This window comes from Mus caroli, unplaced genomic scaffold, assembly GCF_978045245.1.
Source record: "Mus caroli unplaced genomic scaffold, Mus_caroli_1 scaffold_20, whole genome shotgun sequence".
NCBI classification, from domain to species: Eukaryota; Metazoa; Chordata; class Mammalia; order Rodentia; family Muridae; genus Mus; species Mus caroli.
Window position 1 is genome coordinate 36,487,092 of NW_028227275.1, and position 14,592 is coordinate 36,501,683.

The following is a 14,592-nucleotide window of genomic DNA, read 5'->3' on the forward strand; positions in this document are numbered from 1 at the left end:
CAGGAGGAAAAGCCTTGGATAGAGGGAAGCTATTACTTGGGAGCCATTATTGTTTTTGTTGTTGTTATATCTGCTATAAGAAACACATACATGTCTCCTCTGTAAGGAAATAAATAATAATTTTAAGACTTTGTTTAAATGATTATTTTCTAGTTTTTAAATAGGTTTCAAGATTTTTCTGGTGAAGTCACTATTGCTAGTGACATTGATGATCTTTCATTTCCAATAGAGGATGGCTTTCCTGAAATCCCACTGATATAAGTAGATCAGGAAGGATTGTTTTGTTTTGTTTTCATACATGGAACTAACAGTGGGGTATTAAGGCTCTTGCGGAAATTCTTAGAGTCCAGTTTCACCGTGTTATCTCTCCAAATGTCCTGTAAGCAGTTGGCTTTGGGACTTCTCTACCAGAAGCCCAAAGCTGTTTGCCTGTGAGATTAGGTTCTAATGGAGAAAGCAGCAGTGCAGGATTGGGGTGTGGGAGTCTAACGCCTCTGACCGCTTTCGATCCACTGAGAGGTCATTCAGATTTGGCTTGCCAGTTTTCATATCCCCTATGGCATCGCCTCTCTGGGAAGCAAATCCACTTCCCACTCCTTGAAGTTCAGAGTGGAAGTCTAAGGCACGCGTCGGGGGACTGATTTCCCCAGCCCCAGATTCCAGCCAGTCAGCGACTCAGAGCGGTGTGATGCTGCCCCCTATACAGTGATTCACAGCAGGTGGTTGCAAGGTTCTTTGATCTTTGATCCGCTGCTCTTTCTCCGCTGCCCCCTCCACTGGCCCCATCTTGAACTCTGTTAAGTCAGTATTGCTGTTACTTTTTGTTCAAGGACTAAGAGTAAGGAAAACTGTGTTCTCACCTGAGAGTTACTGGATGTCTTTGGGCTACGGTTTTCTCATCTGAAAAGCGTGCACATGTTCTGACTCTGTGCTTTAATAAGTCCAGAATGCTAGGACCCAAGTCCTAAGTTAGTGATGCCTTAAATCGCTGGTAGCGGCCACACACACCTGGAAGAACACTGGAGATACCGTCCCTAACAATACACATCTATTTGATTTGTCAGCTTTACGTCAATAAAACTTTAAGAACAATGCATTTTTTGTTATAAAGGAATTTTTATGCTTCATTCCAGGGTGACACTAAACCACCACAAATTCACTCGAGTTGGGGTTGGGGGTGGGGTTGTTAAAAGATTTCAAAACTGCCTGCAGGTGCTCTTTGCAGAGCCTCAAGGGAGTGTCCTCAAGCAAGGGCCATCAAATGCTGGTCTTCCTCTGACAGAATTCAAGTTGTCTCTCCCACAAGTGTTTTGTTTTGTTTGAGGAGGGGAAAGTGGAAGGAAGTGATAAAGCTGAACCGTACCACTTGCTTCGACCCAACTGGGAGGGAGTCGCTCTCTTCCTGTGCCTGTTAGATAAATTTAATTTTAGCGTTCAGAACAGCACAACTCCAAACGGATCCTTAGATTTAGCCCCTACCCTCTTCGAAGCTAAACTAACCTAGTGAGATTCCAAGTGGCTCCAGCAGGAGCGCCCCCATTGTAGCTCAATGGCGCGGGACCCCTCACTAGCCCATCTCTAACCTGTTGGATAGATCGTCCTTCTTGAGAGCACCTGCTATCCTTAGAAGGGAGACAAGTGTGGTCTCAGAACCTTTGCGTGTCCCTTCCTGGTAAAGGGGGTATAGGGGAGGGCTCTGCTTGCTTAAGTGCTGGCTCCTCAAGCTTCCTTTGATGGAGTCAAGTCTGGCATTGCCCGACTGGTGGCCAGGGACACTGGCAGCGGCACGCCCTACCCCAACACAGTCCGCAGCAGTGAGGCTTTGAGACTCTGAGAAGCTCCCAGAAGCTCTGGAGCTTTGGAGAATCCCGCTAATCTCAGGGAGCCGCTTCACCCCTGCTCTGAGTCCTGGCTGCACAGTGGCCCGGGCGCACAATCTCCCACGCACCGACTAGAGCGTTAGGTCCGACTGCGGGCTGCTCTGCTGCTGCAAACCGGTCTGGCTTCCTTGCAGGGAGTGCGGGACAGAGCAGGGGGTGGAGAGAAAAGGGGAAGAGCCTGGGCGGCCGGCGGGCGGGGCCTGCAGCCTCCCGGAGTCGCGGCCGCCGCGCAGCCTGCTCGCTGCCCGCCCCGCTCGGACTCCGGCGCGCCGTGCGGGGGCCCGTGGCTGCGAGGCGCCGCCACTCCTCGGCCTCCATCCCCCGATCTCGCCTCGCCGCGCCACCCGGCGCTGTCTGGTCCTAGTGGTCCGCTTGCCGTTCTGCCGGCCAGAGGAGCGGCGGGAAGGAAGGGGAACGCGGGGACACGCACACCGGCCGCGGCGCGCGCGCATTGCACACTCGCAGCCGCGCGTCCCCGTCGCTGCGCGTCCGAGCCCAGTGTGGCCCCGCGGCAGGGCCCGGCACCTGCCCGCCCCCCCACCCCCGGCGCTGCTCCGGCTCCGCCCGGCCCGCCGCCCGCCGCAGCCACCGGAGAACCCACGACATCCCGACAACTTGCCCGCGGTGGCGCAACTGGTCTCGGCTGCCAAGGCTCCAGCACGCCGGCCGAAGGAGGTAAGTTTCCTGCGCGTCCCCGGCAACCCTGCCTACACCCTCCCTTGCTGCCGCGCCTGAGGCTCTGTGTGTCTCTGCTGGGACCTGACCTGCTCTCCACCTTTCCACTTTGCCTGTCCGAGTTGTGCTGGGGGTGACATGGAGGGGGCGCCCGTGGTCGTCAAACCAAGACCTTCGCTCCTCGGGGGCCACAGCTGCGCAGTCCCCGTGGGCACCGACCGCCTCGCTACCCTGATCCCTAGGGCCGCAGTGACACCCGGTGATCCCTCCGGCTCACTTAAGTCAGAGACCCCTCCCTCGTTTCTGGGGAACCTGCTGAGTTTGGTTGCAGCAGGAGAGGTGTCTCCGTCATTCTCTCCTGCTTCTAAACAGCAGCGAACTTGTTAGGCGCCCCCGGGATGTCCAGAGGGGCTTCCACGAGTCGACGTTCTGCTTGATTTCTGGCTCTGGCGCCAGGTGGAACACGTGAACTACAGTTGCAGCCTGAAAACAGCCGCCGACTTTTACAGTCCCCTGTCTTCAATGGCCCTGTCAATGTGACGCTTCAACATCTGGGGCGGGGGGGGGGGGAGTGACGGGGGGGGGATGGGGAGAGCGCTGGAGTTGGACTTGCCACTCTGGTGCCAGGAGTCGTCAGAACCGAAGACAACAAACGTCTGCTTATCTCTCATCTATGCAAATGAGCATGTTCTCATTTCTTACCCCCACCCTCTCAAGCCGGCTGTCTGCTGTGCACAGCATGCTTGGGTAGAAACCTGTTCCAGAGAAGTTGTTTGGGTAGGTCAGTGAGTTTGTTCTTCATGTCTACTGAAATCAGGACTTTGAACAGGATCTGCTATTTACTATGATGCTATGTAAAGGAAGCGCATGCTGACTCTCAAGTAGCCATCCCCCCCCCTCCGCCTCTGCCCTGGCTCTGCCCCTTGATGGCATTCTCAGCCTGGTAGAGGTCCCCCTGTAAAATGAATGGTCCATAAGGACTGAGACCTGGTTAATCTGATCTAAGAAGTAGCCCGAGGCTGTTCTCTTGAACTTAACTGTAAAGGGCCCCTTTCGCCTCTCTTCCGGGAGACTTCCCTCTTATTCTGTGTAAAGGCTGTAGTGTTTTTGCAGTCGTTGGAGTAGATCAAAGTCCAAGGATTGGTTTTCCTTAGACTCCAGTGTGATGGGGGTTCATGGAAGCTTCTGTCAGAGGGCTACCCACTGAAAGGAACCTCCAGAAAAACAAAAACAAAACAAAAACTTACCCAACCAAGTTCAAGGTTGAGCCTTAAGTGTCCTGTGCGATCTCTGAGCTGAAGAAAATGTTGGGTTCTGTGTACAAAGGTGGAGACCACCCCCCCCACGAGGACGCATGGGAAGTGCAGCCATCCTTGGGCAGGAAAGTTGAACAGTGCTTACAGATAAAGCCATATTACATTTTTATCCAAACTAAGAAAACTGGAGGGACTGGGGGGAAAAAAAACCCACCTAATATTTGCATCAGTGTCTTGCAATTTTTAATTGCTTTTCAGTATGCTCATCTTATTTCAACCACTTCTGAGGGAGGTGTGGTGAAGATGCTTATCATAGGTTTAGAGGAGGCATGGGGGACTCGGATTCTGGGGTTTATCACAGTGACAATCGGTCCTTCCAGTTAAAGCCAGCCTTGCTGTTCCTCATTCAGAGCCAGCTCGGTACTTGTGAAGTCTTCTTTTCTTTAATGGCCAGGCTTGTCTTCTCACAGTGCTCAGTTCGGCCTCCTTGTGATTTGATGCTCACATTTTGCAGATGTGGGGAAACTCCGGGGTCAGGCCATCATGGGAGTTTTACATCACTTCTCCCCTGAGTGGATGGTCCAAGAGGGAGAGTTCATCTAATCGCCTGACAGTTTGTTGCTTTGTGTTTTCTGTCATTGTCCCACTTCTGATTAGATGAGGTCACTCTGTTCAGTGAGCTGGTTGGTGAACTGGGCTGTAGCTCTGACACAGCCTTTGTGCCAGACCATACTCTGAGCCTTAAGCATTTCTCATGGGAAACAAAAAAGTGCCTACGAAATTATGCCTCTTTTGCCAGCTTTAGCATCCTTCGGGGTCTAATAATGTGGTATTATTTCCTTTAGGAGAAACCCATTTTCCCTGTATCAGCCAAGGGAGCTAGCTAATCATTGATTCCAGCTTCAGTTTATTTTTTCTGACTTGGGCAGTTTCAACCGCGTACCACTTGACGGAGGGAAAGAAAACTGCAAGTGTGCTTGAGCAGCTTCGAGCACCTATGCTGTTTAGTGCTTCTAGTTGACTTTGAAGTATTCAGGTTAAAGTTCTCTCGGGTACAAATTGGTATTGTATATGCACTTTTTTTTAAAGCTTCGTGTTTGCATATAGTCAATAACCCTCTCCCCATGGCTGTTAAGTTAATGGAGGTGAATGGACTCATTCATAAGGACAGCCTGCTATTATAAAACACACAGCACCTTGCATGTAAGTTCCCAGCACAGGGGATGATTTCCCTGTGAGAGGTGAGTTGCGCCCTCTGAAGCGCAGGGACTGGAGCCCACTGTGGATCACCCATGTTGTCTCCTGAGTTCATGATGTGAAAACAGCTGTCTCTTTCTTGTGCCCTTCCACCTCCCGTCAGGAACATATAGCTGGCTAAAGGGCACATCCCTAGAAACTGGCTTGTGCCATTTTATGAAAGAGCATGTCGAGAGATAGAGAAGACAACCACTCCTTTCAATTTTGTTTTTTTGAGACAGGGTTTCTCTGTATAGCCCTGGCTGTCCTGGAACTCACTTTGTAGACCAGGCTGGCCTCGAACTCAGAAATCCGCCTGCCTCTGCCTCCGGAGTGCTGGGATTAAAGGCGTGCGCCACCATGCTTGGCTCCAACCACTCCTTTTTACTCAAGGGTGCTGAGGTACACTTAACATTGCCTCGTGGTTTGGGAGGAGGAACCTAATTAGTGAAACCAACCTACTTTCTGTTCCCTTTAAGAATTCTCTTCTCTTTCCACTCCTTCCTATACACAGAAACCTGGTTTGGTTTGGTTTGGTTTGGTTTGGTTTGGTTTGGTTTGGTTTGGTTTGGTTTGGTTTGGTTTATGTGTAGGAGAGAGAATGAGACAATAACTATAGTGGTTCTTACATACTGCTAATGGATCTTGCTGTTTCCTCGGGTTGGGATACATTTCCATTTACAGGTAAGAAAGCTGAAGAGTTAGGAGGTAAACAGACTGGCTCAGGGTCACCTGGATACTGGTCCAAGGCCAGAGCTAATGTACCATTGTTAAGGAGGTTTGTTTTCAAAGTTGTCCCAGGATTTACAGCGAGGGTGCAGTTTTGACTTTTAGAAACTGTAGAGGTTTGCCAAAAACTTGTTTGCCAGTAATTTTTGGAGCAGGTATATTTTTATTTTCCTATTTATGTTTTCAAATATTGCCTAACTAGATGTGGTGATGGAGAAAATGAATGCCCATTCTTGCCCGTGTGCTAGCTTTCTCTTGACGAAGATGCATCAGCAGATTCATAATTAATACTTTGTTCCAGGCCTTGAAGAAAAGGACTTGTTTGAATAGAAACAAATGCAGGATCATCTTGTTGTGGTAAATAAAGGCAGCCATTAAGAGTGGTCCCACCACCCAGCCAGTAAAAGCCTAAATATGCAGACATTTCATTTGCATTTGCTTGTAGTCCTGTTAAATTGTAATTTAAAGCAGAAAAATAATGTGTATGTGTGTGTGTGTGTATGTGTGTATGTGTGTGAGCGTGTGCGTGTCTACAGCCTTTCTTATTGTCCTCTGAAAAAATACCAAGTCCTAAATGTGTTACTTGTTTAAAAAAGGAAAAAGAACAATTTCCCTTCGTACGAATGCAATGACTGGAGTTGGAGGAGTCCCCTTAATTCTTTAGAAGCTGCCCAGCACATTATGTAGCTCAGCCCAGCCTTCACTTCTAGGCTTATCTTTGATACTGGAGGTGTTTCTGCTGAAAGCCAGGGAAAGGAGCAGGGAGGGGTCTAGCATCTTTTTGTCTTACTAATTTTCCAGTGTTTGACTTGTTTCTTTATAAATTAACCTCTAGCTTATTTTTAAAAAATAGCTGGCTTCCATTGATAAGGGGTGTTTTGGTTTGGTTTTGTTTTGCTTTGCTTTGCTTTGCTTTGCTTTGCTTTGCTTTGCTTTTCATCCATACCCTACTGGAAATAAACTAATAGGCTGGCCTTGGTTTTGTACAATTTATTCTCAATGTTATCATCATGTGCACGGCTTCATCAGAACATACAAAGATGATGGTCTCTCAGGAAAATACATGCATTCTCTGCAAACCAGGTTGCTTTGGGATGACTTGGAACCCCAGCCACTGGGACCTTCAAGAAGCCAGCCAGCCACGTGAAGTGTGTATTCTCCCTAATCCTTGTTTCCTTACGGTTTGTGGTACAGAGAAGACCAGTAGCGTGCTTGGGGGGAGTGTTTATACAATGGGCCACCTGTAAGTCCTTGAGAATTCCTGCCTCTAACTGTAAAATTGCTATGAAACAGAAAGCACGGCATGTTTGGCACGTTTAACATTGTTCCCACCCTAGAAATGGGTGTGCAGTCTTTCCCTGGAGCCTCAGGAGATGATTCTAATTGCACATGTTAGGAGCCTGGGGGATATAATTACCTTGGGGTGAAACTAAAGTTTGGAGACAGGCCTGTAGAAAGTTCATCTTTTTTTTTTTTTGTAAGAAAAATAGGGGGTATTTAAGCTGCATCCAGTAATGCTGACTGATGAGTTTGAAGACCAGGATAGAGACATAGTTAGTCATAGAAAGGTGTCTTGCTTCACAGATAGACTGGCACAAGAAATGCAATGGTTGAACATGCTGCGTGATGGGTTTTTCTTTCTTTCCTATTTTTTTTCTCTTGAGACAGGGTTTCTCTGTGTAGCCTTGGCTGTCCTGGAATTCACTCTATAGTCCGGGCTGGCTTTGAACTCAAAGATCTCCCTGCCTCTGCCTCCCAAGTGCTGGGATTAAACATATGTACCACCATCAACTGGCAATTTATCTTATTTTAGGCTTATGGGCATTGTCATTTTGCCTGTATGTATGTTTATGTGATTGTATTGGATCCCCTGGAACTGGAGTTACAAACAGTTGTACAGACAGTTGTGAGCTGCCATCTGGGGTGCTGGGAATTGAACCCCCGGTCCTTTGGAAGAACAGCCAGTGCTCCTAACAACTGAGCCTTCTCTCCAGCTCAGGGGATGGGTTTCTAATGCTTAATTCATACCTTTTTGTTGTTAAAACTGTGCTCACCATCATGTGACCTATTTGAGTGAGTAGGAAGTATGGTGCAGGTGTTAGGCAAATATTTTTCATGAAAAAAGGCGAGGCATCCTGGTTTGTTTATGTGTATATTCTTGGAACTTAAGGCTATTACAAATGGTGAGAAACTCTAAACTGTGTCAACCACCTTCAAATTAATGTTTAAAATCTTTGGATGTTTCTTAACTATTTCAATGGTTTTAATCTTTCCTAAGCCACTTTAGGAATACCAGGCAAATGAATGGAAAGTAGATCCAGCAATTTACAGTGGTCACGGGTCACTATAATCAGGATTTACTCAGTAGATGCCAGCTTTTTAGTGTAGTTTTACTTTCTGAAGTATTTAGAAAAACGAGCATGTTTAAAAATACTATTTAGTTACTGCTCTTTTTTAGCTAGAAGATTAATCTAAATAAAAATTTTATTCGTTGGTGCTGGGGAGATGGACATGAGTTCAAGTCTGGCACTCACATAAAAAGCTGAGCATGGTCGTGAGTGTGTGTGTGTGTGTGTGTGTGTGTGTGTGTGTGTGTGTGCAATCCCAGTGCTGGAGAGACAGGCAGATCTCTGAACTCACAGGCAAGCCAGCCCAGCCTATGGGTAAGTCCTAGGTTTTAATGAAAGGACATATGTCAAAAATAAGGCAGCTCACTACTGAGAACAGCACCCAGAGTTGACCTTTAGTTGCCAAGTGCACGTACACATATGCACAAACACACATACATGTGTACCCACATACATGAACACACATAAAATTAATTTTATTTTAATCTATCCGATATACGTATTGTTTATTTGTATGTTTGTGTGTATATGTGTACATGTGTATTTATACACACACATACATATATATGTATATATATGGAATCTTGGTGTCTGATCTATATGTGTGTGTTTGTATGTATATGTATGGAATACTTGGTAAGCTTTTTTTGAAAAGCACTAGATGGCATAATAGTGAGTTTGGGTCAGGGCTCTGAGAGGAGGGTGAGCTTGAAGCTTCTCTAAATTAATCCTCTGATGATCCAACCTAAAAGACTTGTGTTGTATGTCACAATATGATATTTACATACTTGTTTTTCTGTTACATATCACTTGACCCAAGATTATACATTCCTTGGAGACATACACCATGGCTCTTTAGCACTGCTAATCTAGTGGCTGCCTCACAGTAGGTGCTCAGTAAATGCTTAAACCAATGCTTCTTTTGTGAAGGTGAATGGCCACCACTAGCATTACATCACCGGGCCTTACATCATTAGTGGTAAGGCTTAAATGTTAGCAATGCCAACCGCACTAGAATAGCGGTAATTCCCCCACACTGACACTATCCCATGGGCTGAGGTCCTCAACTGAAGAAAAAGGGAGAAAGGAGAATGAGCCGAGAGCCAGCATAGCTTCCCTTTGCTTCTTGCTCTCCCCACACTGACCACACTTCACTGATCAGATTCTGCACCAAAATAAACCTTTCCATCCGTAAGTTGTTTCGGTCAGGCATTTTGACACAGCAACAGCAACAAAAAGCAGCTGATAACACAGACATAAAACAACAGACCATGAGACCAAACGGTGAGTCGAAATCACTAAGCACAAGCCAAAACTGTCCAAAATGGTTAAGACAAGCTGTAAAACTTCCTAACTGGCAAACAGGTCCACCTGTGAAGGAAGAGACTTTGTGATAATATGCAAAGGGCATTGGTTAGGTTTCTGTTGCTCCTGATAAAACAGTGTCACCAATGACAACCTAAGGAAGAAAAGGGTTATTTAGGCTTACAACACTAGAGGGTGAAGCATCCATCATGGTGGGGAAAGATGGCAGCAAGCAGCAGAAACATACAGGAAAAGGAAGCTGAACAATCACTTCAGAACAACTAGCACAGCAGAGAGCAACTGGAAGAGGGACAAGGCTCTGAACTCTGACAGCTTGCCCCCCAGCACCATACCACCTCCAACAGGGCAGCACCATCTTCTTGCACAGTGCCACCAACTGGTGACTGAGTACTCAGAACTCTGAGCCTGTGAGGGACATTCTCATTCAAACCACCATTGAAGGCTTTGGCACTTTGTGTCTGTTTTCCCAGCCTCGGCTAGTTTTCCTATAAACCTTAGATATATTAGAAATGAGGATAGTGATTCTCACAGTGTGGTCCTTGGGGCACCTGTTAAAGATGCAGATCTTTCACTCTACCCCGGGAATCTGAAAGAAGGAGGATGCCAACACTCAGCAGGGTCTCCAGGGATGCCAACAGGGCTTCCAGGTAGTTCCGATACACACTCAGTATTGGCTGTAAGTGTTAAACTGTTTTCCTAAAGCGTCAACCTCCCAGAGGGTTCTGTGCTCCCAAGTGAATCCCTGTGTGTGGAGAGGGTGCCATCTGTCTGCTCATCAGAAATACCAAGAGAGAACTGAAATTTCTTTTCTCTGCCAGTCTTGGCTTTAGGACTCTGGAGATGACAAGAGAACATTCTTGTGACTGGATTGGGTATGTAGGATTGTGTGTGTGTGTGTGTGTGTGTGTGTGTGTGTGTGTGTTAGTTATTGATGGTCACTGACTTTTCCAAGTGATGCTCATGAGATTGCTCATGGTGATGACCCTGGCCCATGCATGACATATTTTGGGATATATACTTCAACAGATGCCAGGAATAAGAAAGATAGTGATTGGGCGTGGTGGCGCATGCCTTTAATCCCAGCACTCGGGAGGCAGAGGCAGGCGGATTTCTGAGTTCGAGGCCAGCCTGGTCTACAAAGTAGGTTCCAGGACAGCCAGGGCTATACAGAGAAACCCTGTCTCGGAAAAAAAAAAAAAAAAAAAGAAAGAAAAGAAAAAGAAAGATAGTGAAAACCAGACATTGTATCTAGGAAGAGAAATACTGATTTTCTTTTTTCTCCTACTCCTTTCTTTCCCAAACCCTGTTCTCTTTCATATGTACCTACATGCCATATATACATATGTGTACACACACACACACACACACATATATATATATATATATATTGTATATATATATATTCATATTCATGTGGGGGTTGGGGGACAGACTCCCACTATGTAGTTCAGACTGGCCTTGAACTTATAGGCAAGTATTACCATGTCTGGCTTGAAGCAGTAGGTTTGTGTGTGTGTGTGTGTGTGTGTGTGTGTATGACAATTTTCAGAATATTTCAAGTCAGTTCAGCATTACAGATATTACAGATATTGGTGAACCTCATAGCTAAGGCAATGCCAGGTTCTATGAGATATTCCAACGTACATAAACATGATACCAGATTTTAAGGAGCCTGACTGTTGAGAGACCACTAAGCCCCATGCACTTCTCAAGCTCCCTTTCCTTTCACTTTCTCCACGTGTCTAAGCGTCTAAGTTAGGGTTTCTATTGCTGTGAGTGAGCACCAAACCGTAAACAACTCGAGGAGGAGAGGCTTTATTTCAGCTTATAACTCTCAGGTCAGACTCCACTGCCAAGAGAACTCAGGACAGGAAATCAAACGGGCAGGAACCGGGAGGCAGGAGGAGTTGATCCCAAGCTGTGGAGGAGCGCTGATAACGCGCTTGCTCATAGGACAATCTGGCAGGGACATCTTTTTAACGAGGTTATCTCTTCTAAAAGGAGTCTAGCTTCTTGTCCAGTTGATGTAAGCTCAGCCAGCACAAGGGAGGAAAGGGGAGGCATTTCCGATAGCACGCGTGTCCGTGAGCACAGAGGCACGGCAGCCGAGGTTATTGTCGTAGCACCTCAGAATGGAGCTTGAAGTAAGAATTTTTAAAAAGAGATAATAACTGATTCTATATTTATGCCTTTAACCTGGTGTGTGCTTGCTCTGGCTCTTGCTCTCTCTGTGTCCCACTCTCCCTTCTTCCCCCTCCTCTTCTCCCCCTCTTCTTTCTCCTCTTCTCCCTCAGAATTCTAAATTACATGATTAGACTTGCACTCAAAAATCCCAAAGGCTCCTCTAATTCCATGTGTGCAAGAAATCATTATCTATCTGATACTCTTACAGACTTCCAAGCTGTTGACTCACTGGCCAGCAAATAGCAAAAGCAGAAATTCGGGGGCCTTCTTTGACTCCATCCACAGCATCTAATCGACTATCGACTTCTATCGCTGTCATACCCAGAATATCCTCCCCACCTTTGTGCTGCTGTTTCGGCAATTCACCTTCTAGCTGGTGACTTCTGCATCTACTCTGGCTGTCTGATAACCTTTATCCATGCTGTAGCCATCAGGATAGATATGATTGAAACCGGCACAGTATTATTCTGGCTGGATCTTTGTCTCCTGTAGTCAGATAATCCCTCTTAGAAAGGGACAGATTTTTGGCTGCCAGAGTTCTCTGCCTTGATGGCCTTTGATGCTATTGCTTAATCTGAGGATTTTCTTTTCTAAATAATTCATCCAAACAGCATTCTATTCTAATAGTTTATGGTTTTATGAGTGTAGACAGGTTCACCTTCATAATTATAATCAATTTCTCTAAGGGATGCAGGTTGAATACTCCATTGTAAATCCTGGGGACTCACCCAACCCTTTCTAAACACCAGGCTTTGGTGTGCCCTGAAGTGTGCATGTTCCTTTCCTGAAGTGTGACACTGCTGTCACCAGCTTGAGCTGGCCACACCAGAGCCCTTCAGCATCCTATGTGGCTAGAGTAGGTGGACTGGACTGAGAGAAAACGCGCGTCTTCCAAAAAAGTGCTGTCTGTAATCTGTGGCCATGGTTTGCTCCAGCCACCCTGGGAAGAAGACCCAGGTTACTTTGCATAATTGCAGGGGTAGATTGTTAAGAAGAGAATGGTGTTTGAAGTTACGCTTTCTGTCCTTGTACATAATAGAAACCGGTTGAAATCGTGAACAGGAAGCTTCGTCAGTGCTATGAGAGCTGTGAGTTCTCTGTGTGTGTGTGCGTGTGCTCCTACATCTACGTATATATACATGCATGTGTTTGTGCATATGTGCACCCATGGTAGGAAAGGCTGTTCATTATTTTTCTTTCTTTCTTTCTTTCTTTCTTTCTTTCTTTCTTTCTTTCTTTCTTTCTTTCTTTCTTTCTTTCTCTCTTTCTTTTTTTTTTTTTTTTCTGAGACAAAACATTTCCAACTTAAAAAGCAACTTAAGGGAGGGAAGGTGCATTGGGGCTACAGTTTGAAGGTACAGCCCGTCATAATGGGATGGTGAGGTAGTGGACATGCTGCATATGCAGCCAGGACCCGGGGAGTGATGGGTGCTGCGGCTCAGCCTGCTTCCCTGCCCACTTTGTATTCAGTCTGGGACCCAGACCTATCAGTTGACATTACCTACACTCAGGGTCTCCTCTTTTTAGAAATACTGTGAGGTGTGTTTCCTTAAGACAGTTCTAAACCAGGGTAATTAAAAGTGAAGACTGGCTGTCACAAGTGACCCTAGTCACTGGCACACGTCACTTCAAATCATGACATTCCATCTCTGGCTCCACAGACTCCTGTCCTTCTCCTACTACAAAATGTGTTCACTCCAACTCAGAATGTCTCATGAGTCTTATGTTTCAACACTGTTCAAAAGTCCAAAGTCTTATCTGGAACTCAAGGCAATCTCTCAACTATGCGCCCTTATAACATAACACGTTACATACTTTCAAAATACAATGACACCAATTCTCATTCCAAAACAGGGGCATGGGGACACAGTGGGAATGACCAGACCAAAGCAAAACTCAAAACAAGCAGGGCAAATGCCAAATCCTCTCACTCCACGTCCAGCACGTGGCGCTCATGACAGTCTCAGTGTTCCAACCGTCTTCAGCAGCTCCACGCTCTGCTGCCTGCAACGCACACAGTCTCCCGCTTAAGCCAGCTCCACACTGTGCCTACAGCTTTCCCTGGTGAACATTATGGTCCCGACACATCCAACATTCTGGGGTCTCCATGGCAACACGGGCTTTACTTTCAGAGCATCACTTACTGGCCTCTCAGGGTCCCCTCACAAGGAATCCAACATGCCATACTTTACTTGAAGTTTGGAGCAGACCTCTGTGACCCCATACCTCTTGATAGTTCATGTCTGTAGATCCAGCACCGTAGGGACAGTGCTGCCAAGTTTTGCTGGCAGACAGAGATGTCCTGTGGCCTTTATCACAGCTCTGTGGGCTTCATTGCATGCTGGTCCTGGGAAAACACTTCCCAAGGTGATTATTTTCCAGCAGTCAACACCCCTTGGTGGCATTTAACGAAGTTCAATCTCAATCGAGTTTGGTTTTTTGTTCTGTTTTTTTGTTTTGTTTCTGAAGCTGGAGCCCTCCAAGGGGGAGGATCTTGCCTTCGAGGCAATTTCTTTCTTGCCAGTACGAAGTATGAAGGTTCTTCTTGACTGAGCATAGATGCTTTATCTATAGACCAGCGGTTCTCAACCTGTGGGTCGTGCAATCCCTTTGGAAGGTCAAAGGACGACCCTTTCACAAGGGTCACCTAAGACCATTAGAAAATGCACATGTTTATCGTCTGATTCGTAGCAAAATTAACAGCAACAAAAGTAATTTTGTGTTTGGGGGTTCACCACAGCATGAATGAGTGTATTAAAGGGTCACAGCATTAGGAAGGCTGAGAGCCACTGGTCTATATTCTGCACAACTTTAACTCCATTCTATAAGTCCACAGCTGGTCTATATGGTCTCCAACTTTAGCTCCATCCACTCTCTTCCTTACCAGTCTTTGGGTTTTGATTTCTCATTATAAGCCTCTATAAGAGTAGTGAATACTAACCCTACCACTGCCTAAAT

General features: G+C 46.4%; 1 protein-coding gene across 1 annotated transcript in view; it reads left to right on the forward strand.

Annotated features, from left to right (window-relative positions):
- The first annotated feature begins 2,462 nt into the window (after positions 1-2,462).
- Positions 2,463-14,592, forward strand: part of Pip5k1b (phosphatidylinositol-4-phosphate 5-kinase type 1 beta) — a 271,358-nt gene continuing 259,228 nt past the window's right edge. The window contains exon 1 of the mRNA XM_085833913.1: positions 2,463-2,555. The gene's annotated coding sequence lies outside the window, so the exon portion shown is untranslated. The remainder of the gene's footprint in view (positions 2,556-14,592) is intronic.